Below are 17,347 nucleotides of genomic sequence, written 5' to 3'. Positions count from 1 at the left end.
AGATGTTCAATATGACCAGAGTACTTCTGGCAACTTTTCTGGCCATGCCCCTTTTTCTTCTTCGAGTCTTTTCTTTAGTGTGTCCTTTAAAGTCTTGTTAATGGCTTCAACTTTTCAGTTGGCCTGTGGATGAGAAACTGACAAAAAACTCTTTATAATACCATGCCTTTCGTAGAAATCAGTGAAAAGATTGCTGTCAAATTGCGTGCCATTATCTGAGACAATCTTTCTTGGTAGCCCATACCGACATATGATATTTTTAACAACGAAATCCAATGCTTTCTTGGTTGTTATAGTTGGTAGTGGCTCAGCTTCAGCCCACTTAGTAAAGTAGTCAATAGCAACTATTGCATACTTGGCACTCCCTTTACCAGTAGGTAAAGATCCAATCAGATCAATTCCCCAAACTGCGCATGGCCACAGACTTTGCATCTGTTTGAGCTCATTTGGGGCTACTCGTGGTATCTTGGAGAACCTTTGACACTTGTCACACTTTTTAACAAATTCCATAGAGTCCTCGATCATGGTAGGCCAGAAATATCCTTGCTGGAGAATCTTTTTTGACAAACTTTGCCCCCAGCGTGATCTCCATGGAAACTTTTGTTTACTTCTTGCATTAATTCCTTAGCCTTCTCCTTAGAAATACACTGTAATAGAGGCATTGAGTATCCTCATCTATACAAGACTCCGTCGACCAAAATAAACCGTGCTGATTGTCTTTGAAGCGTCCTTGATTTGTTCCTTTCTGCTATTAATACTCCTTGCTCGAGATATTTGATGATGGGTGTCATCCACAGGTTTGACACTTGTATCACTAGCGAGGATCCTTCCATTTGAATGCTTGGCGCTTACAAATATTCGACGGGTACTATGCTTAAGGCGTCAGCATCTTTAGTGCTTGCCAACTTGGCTAAGGCATCAACATTTGAGTTCTGATCACGACGAACTAGTTGGAGAGTATACTTTTCAAACCGCACTAGCAAGTCCTTCGCTTTGTTCAAATAAGCCACCATCTTGAGACCCCTGGCCTGATATTCTCCCATAATTTGAGTAACTACTAGCTGAGAATCACTATATACTTCTAGTGATCTTATATCCATATCTTTGGCTAGTCTTAATCTTGCGAGCAGAGCCTCGTACTCGGCTTCAATGTTGGAGGCTATAAAGTCGAATCTGATCGCACAGTGAAACTGATGTCCTTCGGGTGTGATTAAAATAAACCCCGCCCCTGAGTTGTGCTTGTTGGATGAACCATCACGAACAACTTCCAGGTAGGGGATTGATTTTGATCATCAGTATCTATCACGGTTCGCTGGCTGGGAGTCCGGTGAATTCCGCAACGAAATCCACTAAGGCCTGTCCCTCTATAGCTGCTCGTGGTGCATAGGAAATTTTGAACTACCCTAACTCAACTGCCCATTTTAGTAGTCAACCAGCGACTTCTTATTTTTCTAGGACTTGTCGTAGTAGCTAGTCGGTAAGCACTATAATGGGGTGAGCATGAAAGTAGGGTCACAACTTTCTAGATGCCAGAATCAAGCAATACGCTAATTTCTCTATGGGCGGATATCGTAGTTCTGCTCCCACTAGCCTCTTGCTTACGTAGTATACTACTTTTTGAATGTTGTCCTCTTCTCTGACTAAAACAGCACTAGCTGCATACTCTGTAATTGCTAAATAGATGAACAAAGCTTCTCCTTCGACCAGTTTGGACAAAATTGGTGGTTGCGACATGTGGGATTTTAACGCTTGAAAGGCTTGTTTGAACTCTTCTGTCCATTCAAACTTTTTGTTGCCTTTGAGTAGATTAAAATATGGAACACACTTGATCGTTTATTTTGATATGAATCTACTTAGGGCCGCAATTCTTCCCGTTAGGCTTTGAACATCTTTAATCTTGGCGGGGGACTGCATTTCGATCAGCACCTGAATTTTTTTGGGATTAGCCTCGATTCCTTGTGAGTTTACTATGAATCCCAAAAATTTTCCTGATCCAACACCAAAGGAACACTTAAGAGGGTTCAGTTTCATTTGATATTTGTTTAAGATGTTGAAGCATTCTTTTAGGTCCTTGATGCGTTCTTCATCCTTTTTCGACTTGACCAGCATATCGTCCACATAGACTTCCATGTTATTGCCGATCAGGTCTTTGAACATATGGTTGACAAGCTGTTGGTAGGTTGCACCAGGGTTTTTCAAAGCAAAGGGCATTACTTTATAGCACTAAAGTCCCATATCTGTTTGAAAGCTAGTGTGATACTCATCAGGTGGATGCATACTAATTTGATTATAACCAGAGTATGCATCCATGAACGATAGAATTTCATGTCCTGACGTAGCATCGACCAGCTGGTCGATTCTTGGAAGTGGGAAACAATCCTTTGGGCAGGCTTTATTAAGGTTTGTGAAATCAATGCATGTCCTCCATTTTCCATTTTGGCTTGGGGACTAGTATGGGATTAGAGACCCAAGATGGATAAAACACTACCCTAATGAATCCATTTACCTACAACTTCTCGACTTCTTCTTTCAAGGCCTTAGATCTATCTTTGTTGAGCAGCCTTCTTTTTTGTTGTACAAGTGGAAAGTTTTTGTCTATATTCAGGACATGGCTGATCACTGCTGGGTCTATCCTAACCATATCTTTATGTGACCAGGCAAAGACCTCCCGGTGTTTCTTTAAAAACTCTACTAGTTTTTTTGTTGTTGTCTCTAAGTTTTCATCGACTTTCACAACCCTAGTCGGATCTGTCTCTTCTAACTAGACCTCCTCGAGGTCCTCCATGGGTCCCACATTATCTTCAAATCCCCAAAGTGAGGATCTAAGTCCATATCCTCACTTTGGGCAACACCCTATTTGGTGACTTGTTCACCTGATTGGGCTTGTGTTTCGTTTACTACCAACAACCTTTTTTCAGCTCTATCCCCTAATCTGCCTCTTCTTGCTTTTGTGATCGAGGAATTGTAACATTCTCTGGCTTTTCGCTGGTTTCCCAACACGCATGCAACTCCCGCATCAGTAAGAAATTTCATGGCCAAATGCCCGACTGAAGTTACGGCTCACATATCGATGAGTATGGGTCTTCCAATCATAGCATTATATGCAGACGAACAATCAACTACTAAAGTAGCGAGTAATGTCTTGTTCGCAGGTGCAGCTCCTACTGTTACTGGGATTTTGATCGACCCTGTTGGTGCGAGTCCTTCACCAGAAAAACTGTAGATGGTTTGGTTGCATTGTTCTAAATCTTGCAATGATAATTTTATTCTTTCCAGTGAAGATTTATACAAAATATTGACCGAGCTTCCTGTATCTACCAACACACATTTTACCATCATGTTGGCAATCTGATCGTCTACGACCAGAGGATCTGAGTGGGGAAATCAAACATGGTGAGCGTCTAGCTTAGAGAAAATTATTAACTCTTCATCTGTTCGAGCTTTTTTGGGAGTTCGCTCCTCGATATTTAGCATTTTGATGTCCTGATCGTGATGTAGAGTTCTGGCATATCTCTCCCTTGCCTTACCACTATCACCTACTATGTGTGGTCCTTTGTAGATGGTCAACAATGTACCAGCGACTGAAGCCGGCTGTAAAGGAGGCGAGCATTGGCGTACAGGCGCATGCTCGTTGCCTCCGTGAGCCTCTTGTTGAGAACCTCCACCTGCTCGTACATACCTCCTTAGAATTCCTTGTCGGATAAGGAACTCGATCTCATCCTTGATCTGGTTACACTCATTGGTGTCATGGCCATAGTCGTTGTGGAAACGACAAAACTTGGTCGCATCCCTTTTGGAGATATCTTTTCTAATTGGTGCTGGCCACCGAAAGAGAACAGTGGTATGACTGGCTTGATATACTTCAGCTCGGCTATCGATCAGGACAGTGTAATTGGTGAACCTTGGCTTGTATCTCTTTTGCTTGGGATGCTTGTTATCAGATGTTGCCGACTCGTTATTCGCCCTTTCCCCCCAATTTTTTCTGTTATTTTTGCCGTTGCTGGTGGGTTTACCAGACCCATTGGTGGCTTTGGTGGGGTCTTCCTTCTTGTCCTGGTCATCCATAGGAGATTTCCCTTGATTAGCAATAGCTTCTTCAAGCTTAATATACTTGTCTGCTCAATCCAAGAATTCCCGAGTGCTCTTGACTCCATTCTTTTGTAAGCTACTCCAAAGGGGAGAATGGCGCCGAACTCGTAAGCGCCATCATCTTTCCCTCATCTCCAACAGATTTGGCTGAGCAGCGACTCGCATGAATCGTTGTATATACCCCTTTAGGGTTTCTCCTTCCTTCTGTTGAATCTTGACCAGCTAATTGGCCTCTGTTGGGTGTATTCCTACAACATAGAACTATCAGTAAAACTCCTTTATGAACATATCCCAGGGAACTATGCTGGCTGGAGGAAACTTGAAATGCCACTCCTGAGCAGATTTGGATAACGTGGCCGGAAAAATCCTGCATCGAGCATCATCTGACACCTTTTGGATGTCCATCTGTATCTCAAACTTATTAACATGAGATACAGGACCGAGGGACATTGTCCCCTGCTAGGAGGGTTTTCCTCCTTAGCTTCCTAGCGTCTAGGGATTTTGGGATGCTACTCGGCCCTATTCTGCCTTTGCTGCTGGGATTTATCTCGACCAACGCGAGAGGGTGGTCACTGCTCAGGATCTTGGACTGGCTTCTCCTATTGAGCAGTAGGAGGTTGCTTTGGTCTTTGAGGATTCCTTGGTTGTTGTAGATTATGATGATACTGAGGATGCTCTGAATGTAGATTTTGCTGAGGGTGAGTGTTGGGTGGCTGATTCGGTTGGGAGGCAGGTGCAGGCTGTCCTCGTGCCAAATGAATGGCCGCCTCTAAGGCTGCAGTGGCATCCCTCTGCCGGTGGTGCATGTCAGATTTCCGCTCATTCAGTTCTTGGCGCTGCCGGTCAATCTTCCTTTGCTGCAACACCATTGTCTCAACTACATTCTCTTGATTAGCTCCCAGATTCGTTAATTCTTCTTGCAATACAATCAAAGTTGACCACAATGTTTCAACATCCATATCCTCCTCTTCCAACTCCACCTGTGGCTCATCCTTTGCTACATCTTGTGGAGGAGGTTGATTTGGCATATTCCCAGAAGTTTGTCCCGCTTTCTTGGTTGTCTTTGCAATTTGATCTTCTTTAAGGTCTTGAGTTCAACTCTCAATGAAAGCACCAAAATGTTGACCCTCCATTTGGTCAACGGCATGGAGTCAATAAAAATGATAGAAATAAGATCAATTGAACTCAAGAAGATAAACGACACCAAAGTTTATAGTGGTTCGGCCCCAGATATTGGTAATAACCTACTTCCACTTAATGTGATTATTGATATCTTATGGAACCTATGATCAACAAACAAGGGTTTATTGAGTTTCACAAGCTCCGAAAAGATATCCCGGGTCCTTCCTCAAAGAGTCCCTTGAGTCCTATTTATAGGCTCAAGAATCTACTTGTGGGCCAACGGGGCCCAATACACCTTGACTTATACATATTTGAAAAATAACAGAAAACATAATCTTTACATAAAAATAGGATAAAATATCTTATAACTGTATTTAAAATGTGACTTTGTTACCACGACCAGACATGGTCGTACATGCCAGCACAACCTCTACCGTACGGTTGAGCATTCTTCTTAAATCCATCGAGCAACTTCTCTCCTAGTCGTTGGTAGACCTGTTTGTAGTCACTGAGTAGACACGTATATCCCACGTGTACACGAATCTTGCCACGTTAGCGAATAGTATTTTTTAGGGTAAACAGGCAGCAACAAGGAGGGTAATAAGGTAATTTTGGGTTCTAATTTTACCAAATATAAAAGCCAAAAAATTCAAATAGTCTTCATAAGTTACATTTTCTAAACTATTTGGCTTCAAGTTTTCTCTCTTAAATCCTCTTAAAGTGGCCGACTACCCTTGAAGCTTTTCTCTCTGATTTTTTTCTTTCACAAACCCTCATCCAAACACTAATTTCTCATATCCTTCCTTCTATACACTTAGTTCTAAGTTACCTATGCTTGGTTTGAAGCTAAGGAAAATCTATTCAAACTAGACTATCAAAAGGTAAGTTTGTAGAATCTGATTATTGAGCTTGTGGGGAGTATTGATATGTATATTAAAGGTTGAGTAAAGAGTAGAAGTGAAGAGGCCACTCATGTTCAATCCAAGGTCTACATGAGGTATATATGGTCATCACCTTCATCATATTTATGCTTGGATTTTTAATAATCTGTCATATTTGAGTTGTTTGATGTGTTTAAATCTATTGTTGGAACTGTAATATATTTTTTTTGTTGACTGATCATACATGCATGGTGTGTGGATAATTGTTTAGTGATGGAATCAAACATCCCATAGGAAAACTATGATTTTATGTAAGAAACTGTTTAAGACTCGACTTTCAATGAGTCAAGCAAAACTTGTATGAATCATTTTCTGGATTTTCTTGGTTCCATGTTGTAGTTTATGAAGACTAGATATTCAAAGTATGTATAAAATTTCAAAAATGCTTTAATTATTTCTTCTTCCTTTTTTAATGAAGTGTTATTCATCTTTTTCCTACAAATTTGATGTTTCTTTTCATATTTAATATGAGTAACCTGTCACCCCTCTTATGGTAATTGGTTACCCCTCTTATGGCAGAAAGTTATTCCTCTCAGGATAACTGGTTATCCTTCCTGGTACATGTTATTTAACCTAGCTTTAGAATTTATTTTTTACATAACTGTCAAAGATCAATCAAGTAACTAGTTACCTTACCCACTATTTGAAAAAAGAAACGTAAAATCTAAAAAAAAAAATAGAAAAAAATGTTTATAATAAATAAAAAATAATTTTAAACACAATTCATATTACAAAAAAAAAATTTTACAAAACAACCAAAGAAAAATTTAATATAAAAAAACAAATAAGATAAAAAAATAATAATCAAATTACAAACATACCATTCCAAAATAATAAAACTTGATTAAGATTAAAACTATGGTATAGACCAACTTTTATACAAAAATATGGAAAAATAAATCCATAAAAGTGAAAATTCTTAAAAAAAAAAGCCATAGATTAACTTTTTTTTTTGTTTGTTTGAAAAAAAGCCATATTTTTGCATACTTTATTAAGAATCCTATATAAAATGTAGTTTCCACATTAATTAATGGATTTGATATAAGAAAATTAAAAAAAGGGCCGAAACCCTAATTTTTCAAAGAAATGGCTAAACTATCTTTTAAAATAAAATAAAATAAAATAAAATTTTCTCTTAAATTCTCTTAAATTAACTAAACCTAATCAATATTTCTTATAATTGCTTCTTAATCACTTAATTTATCAAAGTTTATGATTGAAGTAATTTTACAAAAAATTGTGGGATTTTTGGTAACTTATCAAAGAAAGGATAAATTTGGTATAGCTTGAAAGCTTCCAAAACTATACTTTCCCGGCTAGGTTAGATAGTGAGAACGGAGTGGGAAATTTTGAATAAGTTGACTTTCAAATAACTAGACCCGTTGGAGGAATATTTTAGGAATCTTTAAACATTGTTATGGCTTAAAATGTGTAAGGACGAAAATACCCCTGGTGGGTATTTGATTGTGACCTTAATGCCCAAAGCAGAATGATAATCTACTATAATGTCATAATAAATATGAGTACACTGTATGTTAGTTACAGTGTTGGGTAATGTTATCCCTAAAAAATACAAGGATGATGCGGCGAATGAGAATGTGACATGTGACATCACAAATCAGGGAAAAACGACAAAGTATTGAGAAAAGACCGACGGGCAAAAAGGATAGGTCCAGGACCTATAGGAAAATCGACCAAGCCAGTACCCCTAGGGGTGGTCGGCCTAAGCAAGCCCTATACCACCTAGGGGAGGTCGGCCCAAGCAGGCCCTATACCCCCTAGGGGTGGTCGGCCCAAGCAAGCCCTATACCCCCTAGGGGTGGTCGGCCCAAGCAGCCCCTATACCCCTAGGGGTGGTCGGCCCAAGCAAGCCTTGTACCCCCTAGGGGTGGTCGACCCAATATGCCCAAGGGCATTAGGGGTGGTCGGCCTGACCCTATCCTCCATAGGGTGGTCGGCCTAAACCCTCAAGTACACTTCACTGAGAAGTAATTCCTCTCGTTCAAACTAAGATCAACAGGCCTAGCACCCCGAAGATCAATAGGCCTAGCACCCAGAAGGTCACAGGTCCAGCACCCAAGCTTTGGTTGTTGGGCCTAGCACCTAAGTTTGACATACCAACAGAGACTTATCATTTCTAGAAGTTTCTATCGTGCATTATCCATGATGATCTATAGAAACAAGAGAAGACCCACGATCTCATAATCGTGGGAAAGTGGACACGTATCTCCACTCACAATGATCGTGTACCAAACCACGATCTCTAGCATGACTGATCGTGTAACAGCTCCTGGGTACTATAAATAAAGGACCCAGGGCTTTATAAAAGGGACTTTTTTCGGAATCTCTTTTTTGGACTGGAAAAACTCTTATGATTAGTGAATTACTGAGTTCATACTTGTAATTGTCGAGTAACTCAATATTAAAGACTAAGTGGATTATTACTGTTCATCAGAACAGGGCTAAACCACTATAAATTTTTGTGTGTTTACTTAAGATAATCGTATTCTGTCATTTATATTACTTATTACGTTCAAAATGGGTCGTATATTGTACATACGACCGTTGGCCAATTTCACAGGTCAACAGGTAACAAGGCAGAATTCTCTGTGAGAAGATTGCCCGTGTGCAGCAAAGAACAACATGTAAGTCACTCTATGATTTATATGTCTGCAACATGAGTTAACTAGTGTATTGCTTGCTAGAAGTAGGGCTTATACACTAGTTAGAGAGAGAGTGCTCATTTAGAGGCAATGATTAGGAGGTCCTTACGCTCCATATGTGATTTTTCATGTGGACATTTTCCATGCTGTCATATAGTGCAGACGTTTTCCATGTTGTCATATAGTGCAGAAGTTTTCCAGCAATTTAATGACTGTGGAGATAGTTTCTACCTTTGATACTATTGGCCTACCTCATGATTCTGTGGACGGTTTCCACTTGTTGTACTATTGATAGTTTTTGCCTTTGATACTATTGGCCTACCTCATGATTCTGTGGACGGTTTCCACTTGTTGTACTATTGGGCAAATGATTTCTGCTTGGCTCATGAGTGTGTGGACGTTTTCCACCCATTGATATGTAGTGCAGACGTTTTCTGCAAACTCGGTCATTGTGTAGGTTGTTACTGCCCTTGACATTATTGGTTCGGTTAGCTACCGTGATAATTGGCCAGGAGGTAAGTTATCCGGATAATATAGGAGTTTTGATGAGTTGGTGTGGATCCACCAAACCTTGTTTTTGTTTGAAATTAGAATAAATGCCCGAGGTAGCCGATGGTTACCCTTGAGAGGGATTCCTGAATTAGATATCAGTGTAGAGACTTGAATCTCCACTGCGAATTGAGTTGAGATACTAGAGGATACCTTGGCAACTCCAGAATTGGCTTCTAGGGTCAATTCTATTATTGTATGTTATTTCCTCCTTTTACTTTGGTCTGGAATTATTTGCAGGGTTATGTTTCTGATTTCTTCTAAAGGTGAGGCGATGCAACCAGGATGCTTAGGAGTTCTTGAATTGTTTGATTAGAACCCGGTTTCATCTGGAACCCTAAGTGTGGTAAGTTTTATGTTGTGAGGACAATGACTAGGTCATTGGTTTTTATGTTTGTTTGTACTCTATGCTGCTAGATTGATTTACTAAGAGTTTTTGCTAACGTACTCGATCATGTTGTAGGTAAGGGCAAGGAAAAGCTGGGGCAGCGAGAGCCGGAGTTTGCGTGCGAAAGTGTACATGTGGCTCGACCTTTGGGGAGTTTGCACTTTCAAAATGAATATTTTAATTATGTTCAAACAATTTTGGGTTTATCACAATGCTTTTAAGCTTTAATGTAAATATTTTTAGTGTGTGCACACATTATGTTAAAAAAAGTATCCGGATTTTTTAATCCTTTTTAATGTTATAAATGGCTTTTGTTATCCCTAAAAAATATGAGGATGACATGGAAATTGAGAATGTGAAACTTGACATAAAAAATCAGGGAAAAATGACAAAGTATTGAGAAAAGACCGACGGGCAAAAAAGATAGGTCCAGGACCTATAGGAAAGTCGACTGAGCCTATACCCCCTAGGGGTGGTCGGGCCAAGTAGGCCCTATACCCCCTAGGGGTGGTCGGTCAACATTTTTGTGCTTTCATTGAGAGTATGAAATCCAGAAACACATTTTCATCAGTTTATGATGCCTCCAAAACCCAGTCAGATAAAGAAGAATGCTCCCAGGGATTCCACCATCTAGGATCCCATAGATCCCGTTAACGAACCTCAGGTGGAGGTTTGAGATCAACTTGATGCAGAAGATCCACAGGATGCTCACCAGAAGGAGATGGCGCAATTTCTGGCGAGGCAGGAGGCCTTTGCTGCAGAAATTGCCCTTCAGAGGTCGACTATGGAACGACAACAATGGGAGATCGATGAGCAGTTCCAGAGGATGATCCAGAGGGAGAAGAAGGCTGACCGAAGGCACCGGGAGGCCGCTGTGGCCTTAGAGGCGGCTACTCAGTTAGCTCGAGCTAATGCTGAAGTTGCTGCTCAGGCAGCAAAGGAGGCTCAGGCTAAAACAGCAGGAATGTGAGACCACAGTAACAGGGAGTCCCAGGGGAGGAGTAGGGCCCCAAGGACACTCTCAGAACCACTTTCCTAGGAGGCACAGTCCAAGATTTCCTCCTCCATGACTAAGAAGAATAACACTCCATCTTGGAGTAGGAGTATTACTAATCCAAAGGACCCCTCCGAGGGGGACCGACGAAACAACGCTGAAGATGAAGGTCAAACGTCTAAAAGGCGTGACAGGAATGGAAATGGTGGCTTTAAGTCTCAAAGTCATGTAGGAGGAGAGGCTCGGGGGCAGGGTCGCACCGACAGGGGCAATGCAGACCTACCATCCATACACCCTCATTCTCGCAAGGGAAAAGAACCGATGAATATTACCAGCTCTTTGTTCGATAGGCTGGGGAAAGATGCACAACCTCAGGATTTGAGGGAGGTCAACAATAGGCGGACTAGCGCTAAGGAGGGGGTACTAGGAACCTCTACCCCACCTAGGGCAGCGATCCCACCAGCAGTACAAGCTCAAATAGATGCATTCGTCGTGGCTGTACAAGGTTTGACAAAGAAACCTTCCAACATCGAAGTAGGAGTACCTTCAGTGCTAATATCCAAGCTGCTCAACCACCACCGAAATACAAGACCCCGAAACTCCCAACAGACACTGGGAAAGAGGACCCAGTATGACATATTGGGAAGTTCGAGGATTAGATGGAGTTACTCGGTGTGGAGTATGATTATAGGTGCATGGTATTCCGTACAACTCTCTTCTACTCAGCTCAGGAATGGTATTGAAAATTCAAACCAGGATCCATCACTTCCTGGGAGTAGTTCATGAAGGAATTCTGCAAAGTCTTTTGTGCCGGGCAGATTCAACCGGTTTATGCCAATCAGCTAGCTGACATCAAGTAAGGGAAAGATGAGCCCCTGAAAGAATACATTCAAAGATTCATGAGAGAGGCAAATCGAGCATGCACGATAGAAGATGAAGGGAAGTTCGTTGCCAGCTCAGCAAAAATAACCTATCGAAGTCCCTTGTGGGATGTATACACCAGAATCCTATCAATACCTTGCAAGAGTTCTTAGACCGGGCCGACAAATACATGAAGCTAGATGATGCTATCATGAAGGAAGAAAAAGGCATAAACCATCAGACCTCTGTTAAGACGGATAAAAATGGTGTGAACCCTCAGGGCGGCAGTGGGGGCAACGGTAAGAAGAGGAATACCTCAGGGGTCGAGCAGGGTGAGAAGAAAGCTAAGTCAGCACCCATCGAAAAACAAGCTAAGCATCAACCCTACCAGCCCAGGTTCACCAATTATACCATCTTAACAACATCAATGGCTAAGATTTACTTGGCAACATACCAGGAGGTACCGTACCGAAAGCCACCACCCTTACGCCCAGAAGGAAAGAAGGACAAGAATAAGTTTTGTCGTTTCCATAATGATTATGGGAACGACACAAACAAATGAAAAAAATTGAAGGATGAGAAAGAGTTTCTTCTCCAATCAGGAAAACTCTCGAGGTACTGAGGCAAGACCGAGACCCCGAGCAGGAATCCAGAATTCCGAAGGTAAATGAGTCCACCACTGGAGCTGGTGGCTGTAGACTTCACACTGGACACCATATGTGGAGGGCCCCACATAGTAGGCAACAGTAACAATGCCTGGGAGTGATATGTAAGGACCCTCAGACATGAGGTAGGGGAGTCTTCCCAATGTATGGCAGTCGAGGAGCGGTCTCCAAAAAATCCAAAGTATGAAAGTGAAACTCTCACTTTTACAAAGGATGATGCCAGGCACGTGAGGTACCCCCACAATGATCCTCTAGTCCTTACCATTCAAATCGCAAATGCCCGAGTGAAGAGATGCTTGGTAGATACGGGAAGCTTGGTAGATATCATCTATAAATCATCCCTCGAGAAGATGAAGCTCATGGTCAAGGACCTGATACCGTGTTCCCAAGTGATATATGGGTTCACGGGAGAATGCCTAGCACCAGCAGGAACTATCAAACTACTGGTCACAGTGGGGGATGCCCCCAGGCATGAAACTGTGATGGCAGAGTTCCTGGTGGTAGATTGCTCATCGGCTTACAATGTGGTGCTCGAGAGACCCCTCTTGATGGGATTACACGCAACAGTGTCTATCTGGCATCTATCTTTGAAGTTCCCCACCAGCACAGGGCAAGGATGCGTACAGGGTAACCAAAGGGAGGCACGAGAATGCTATAGTGCGTTAGTAGCCAAGGCAAAGAAAGGACCATGCGTAAACAACATGATAGTAACCTGCAATGAAGAGGCTAAAGGAATCGATGAGGTCGTCAACATGGAGGTTGACATTGAGAGAAACATTCTATTGGAGTTGAAGGCTCCTTTTAACGAAGATGTATTGTTATGGAAATTTTCTCAAAGCGAGGGAAACGACATCGATCCTCGCTTTGGGGATGTCACCATGGGGGTAGGACTAGTCAAAGAACTTGACAAAGTCCTACTAAATGAGGAGGACCCGACTAGAGTAATCAAAGTCGGGAAGGAGTTAAAGGTTGAAATCAAAGTACGATTGGTGGAGTTTTTGAAGAAAAACCAGGATGTCTTTGCCTGGTCACATAAGGAAATGGTTGGAATTTCTCCATCCGTAATAAGTCATGTCCTCAATATAGACAAGAACTATCCACCAGTACAAAAAAATGAGACTGCTTGACAAAGACCGATCTCAAGCCCTGAAGGAGGAGGTTGAGCGACTCAGGGAAAATGGTTTTATAAGGGAGGCCTACTACCCTGATTGGGTATCAAACCCCGTGTTGGTCCCAAAACCAAACGGGAAGTGGAGGATCGGCGTGGACTTCACAGATCTGAACAAGGCCTGTCCCAAAGACTGCTTCCCATTACCCAGAATAGACCAAATGGTCGATGCAACGGCAGGACATAAAATACTCTCATTCATAGATGCGTATTCTGGGTATAATCAAATAAGTATGCACCCTCCCGATGAGGAACATACTAGCTTCAGACAGACAAGGGATTGAACTGTTATAAGGTGATGCCATTCGGCTTGAAGAACGCAGGAGCCACCTACCAGCGTTTAGTGAATGGCATGTTCTAAGATTTGATCAAAAAAAATATGGAGGTATACGTCGATGACATGTTGGTCAAGTCCAAAGAAGCTGGAGGGCATGTTCAAGACTTGGAGGAATGCTTTGCAATACTTAGAAAGTATAGCATGAAGCTAAACCCTCTAAAGTGCTCGTTTGGAATTGGTTCTGGTAAGTTTCTGGGATACCTAGTCAATTCGCGTGGAATTGAGGCTAACCCCGAGAAGATCAAAGCATTGATCGACATGAAGTCACCTAACACAATCAAAGAAGTGCAAAGCTTAACTGGGAGAGTAGCTGCCCTCAGTAGGTTCATATCAAAGTCTACAGACAAGTGTGTCCTTTTCTTTAACTTACTGAGGGGCAGCAAGAAGATCCAATGGACCGAGGAGTGTGAGGAGGCTTTCCAGGCCCTGAAGGAGCACCTTGCCCAACCTCCCGTCCTAGCAAAGCCAATAGATGGTGAGGTATTATTCATCTACTTGGAAATCACCGAGCATGCAATCAGTGCTTCTTTGATAAAGGAAGAGAACAGGGTACAACACCCTGTATACTATATCAGTAAAAGGCTAGTAGGTGCGAAGTCTAGGTATCCCCCTCTTGAAAAACTAGCCTGCTATTTAGTAATCACCTCTCGGAAGCAACGTCCATATTTCCAAGCTCACTCGATCCGAGTCTTGACCGATCAACCAATGAGGCAGGTACTTCAGAAACCAAAAGCCTCGGGATGATTACTCAAGTGGGCGGTGGAAGTGGGACAGTTTGATATCACTTATCATTCGAGGATGGCGATAAAAGGACAAGCATTGGCGGAATTCATAGTTGAAGGCACCAACCTTGAAGACCCTTCCTACCAATTGGAGAGTTGAGATACCGAGAAGGAAGGAGATACTCCTGTATGGAAGCTATATGATGATGGAGCATCCAATGAACATAACTCAGGCGCAGGAATCATACTGATTACTCTAGAGAATCATTGAATCCATTGCGCTCTCAGATTTGGATTCAACGCCTCAAACAACAAGGATGAGTAAGAGGCATTATTAGCTGGATTACGCTTGTCTCGGGATGTACATGCACAGTCCCTGGAGATATTCAGCGATTCCCTGCTAGTGGTGTACCAGGTAATGGGGGAGTATTAAGCCAAGGGACTTAGGATGGTGCAGTATCTGAACAAGGTGAAGAAATTGTTGGCGCAGTTCAAGAGATACTCAATTACACAAGCCCCAAGAGAGCAGAACGCCAATGCCGATGCCTTAGCCAAGCTTGCCAATGCCAAAGATGCAAACACCCTGAATATTGTTCCCATCGAATCCTTGGCGGAAAGAAGCATAGCCGAGCATGAGGCAAATGTATTATTCTTGAATTATCAATGTAATATCCATTGTGCTTCAATGAATGAATGAGTTTAATTTCTTAAGTTTCACTTAATTCTTTAAATTTCTTTTAATGAAGGACTTGTCCTTTAGACCTATCAACTCCATTGGATCATGTTCGATTCTGGTCCTTGAGGGACCTACCGGCCCATAAGATCCAAACAAGAGACAAGTCATAGGACCTTATCAACCCCATCGGATCATGTTCGATTCTGGTCCCTAAGGGACCTATCGGCCCGTAAGATCCAAACAAGAGACAGGTCCTAAGACATTGTCGCCAAAATATGGATCATGTTCGATCTCGGTCCTTGAGGTACCTATCGACCCACAATATCCAAACAAGAGACTGGTCCTAGGACCTTGTCACCAAAATATGGATCATGTTTGATCTTGGTTCTTGAGGAACCTATCGACCCATAAGATCCAAATGAGAGACTGGTCCAAGGACCAATCGCCATTATTGGATCATAATCGAATCTGGTTCTTGAGGGACCAATCGATAATTTGATCTAAGACTCGTTACAGGCTCGATTAGCCCATCTAGACCCGGTTGGTCCAACTAAGACATTTCTATCTACAATCATTATAACGAGTACATGAGAGATTACGTAAATCGTGATCGACACTTGCAACACAATATGCATCTATGTATCGGTATCATTACTACTGAGTATGAAACCATCACCCGACTACCAATGAGGGATAAGCATTTGCTGCTTGCATCATTGGGTGAAAAGGATAGTACTATGTGTCTAAATGCTCGAAGCAAGGCATGGTCAAGTAGCAAGTGACCAAGGCTTTTAAACCCATGATCACTTGGGGGGCATATAGTGCATACTAATCGGGTTATACACAAGCAATGAGGGCGTGACCTTAAGTACTAAGCAAGCTCAAGTTTTTCTAGGACATTTGTTCAACATATGTTCCGAAAGTGCAAAAAACAAAAATGAAAAAGGCATCGGTACGGAGAATCCTAGCCATGTCCCTCATAGGGTGGTCAGCCAGTCCATCAACCCTATAGGGTGGTCAGCCTATCACCCATGGGGTGGTTGACGTGACTGTTTTGTTCATGGTACTAGGTGAAGTACTATACTACTCACATTACCATGGTTGTTAGCATGGAAAACGTAAAAGAGTAAGGTTAGTATGGCACACAAAATACATGTGTTCAGAGTATACTGATGCCTGAACCAATGAGGGTTGTGAGTTGATATACTTAGTAAGCATTGGAAATAAAATTTTTCAATCAATACACTGAGTACTCATAAAAAAAAGGCATAAAGGCATAAAATGTCATATGTAAATACTGTCAAGTACAAGGTGCCCCACCAATGGCATGAGCGGAAAAATAAAATAAAAGACCAAGAAGACTAACTAGGGCGAGGAGTATCGTCTGGTAGACTACCCCGAGCCTCGACAGCCTCACGAGTTAGACACTTCCTAAGCTCTTTCGCTCGCGTCTTCTCGGGAAGGAAATCCAAGTTCAGATCTTTGTTGGACTTCTAGATCAAATAAAAGCAAGAGAAAGGCTGTCTCTGAATACTCCTCTCGAGCCTTGTCCCGAGCAACTTTGATCTCTTGCTCCTTCTCGACAAGAGAATCCGTCTGCAATTGGTCCATGTCGGCAATCAGCTTCTCTTTCTCAGCTTCAGACTGTTGGAGCTGATCAGCAAGTTCCCTCTCCATCTGGGTTTTCTTGGAAGTCAACTTGGTCACTTCTTTCTGTTTGAGCTCCGCGGTACTGAAAAGGGTATTGATCTCTTCGTCATTTGAGGCAATGTTAGCATCCCTAGAGCCGAGAATGCGCCTATGGTCCAGTACCTCTTGGTGGACGGCTTCAAGCTCAGAATGAAGGTTGAAGAGCGTAGAAGTACACTCTACAGACCGATCACGAACATGAGAGACCAACATCAATGCCTGCAAAGAACATACAAGTGTTAGATAAACTGAACACAAGCTAAGTAGACGAGAAGAGAACTATAAAGGACTCACACTCTGAATGTCTAAGAGTGACTTCGTGAGAATGGTGTTCAGGTCCTCATTCTTGATCCCATTAAAGGCTGTTGTTGTTTGCTCTAGATGCGATGATCGGTCCATGGGGGCGCTTAAGTTCCGTATAACAGACTGATGTGGCTCAGATAAAGGGGCGGGTTCAGAGCAAGATGCACCCACATCATTGAA

This window comes from Humulus lupulus, chromosome 1, assembly GCF_963169125.1.
Source record: "Humulus lupulus chromosome 1, drHumLupu1.1, whole genome shotgun sequence".
NCBI lineage: Eukaryota > Viridiplantae > Streptophyta > Magnoliopsida > Rosales > Cannabaceae > Humulus > Humulus lupulus.
The sequence above is the reverse complement of the archived record's forward strand: the minus strand, read 5'-3'. Positions refer to the sequence as shown.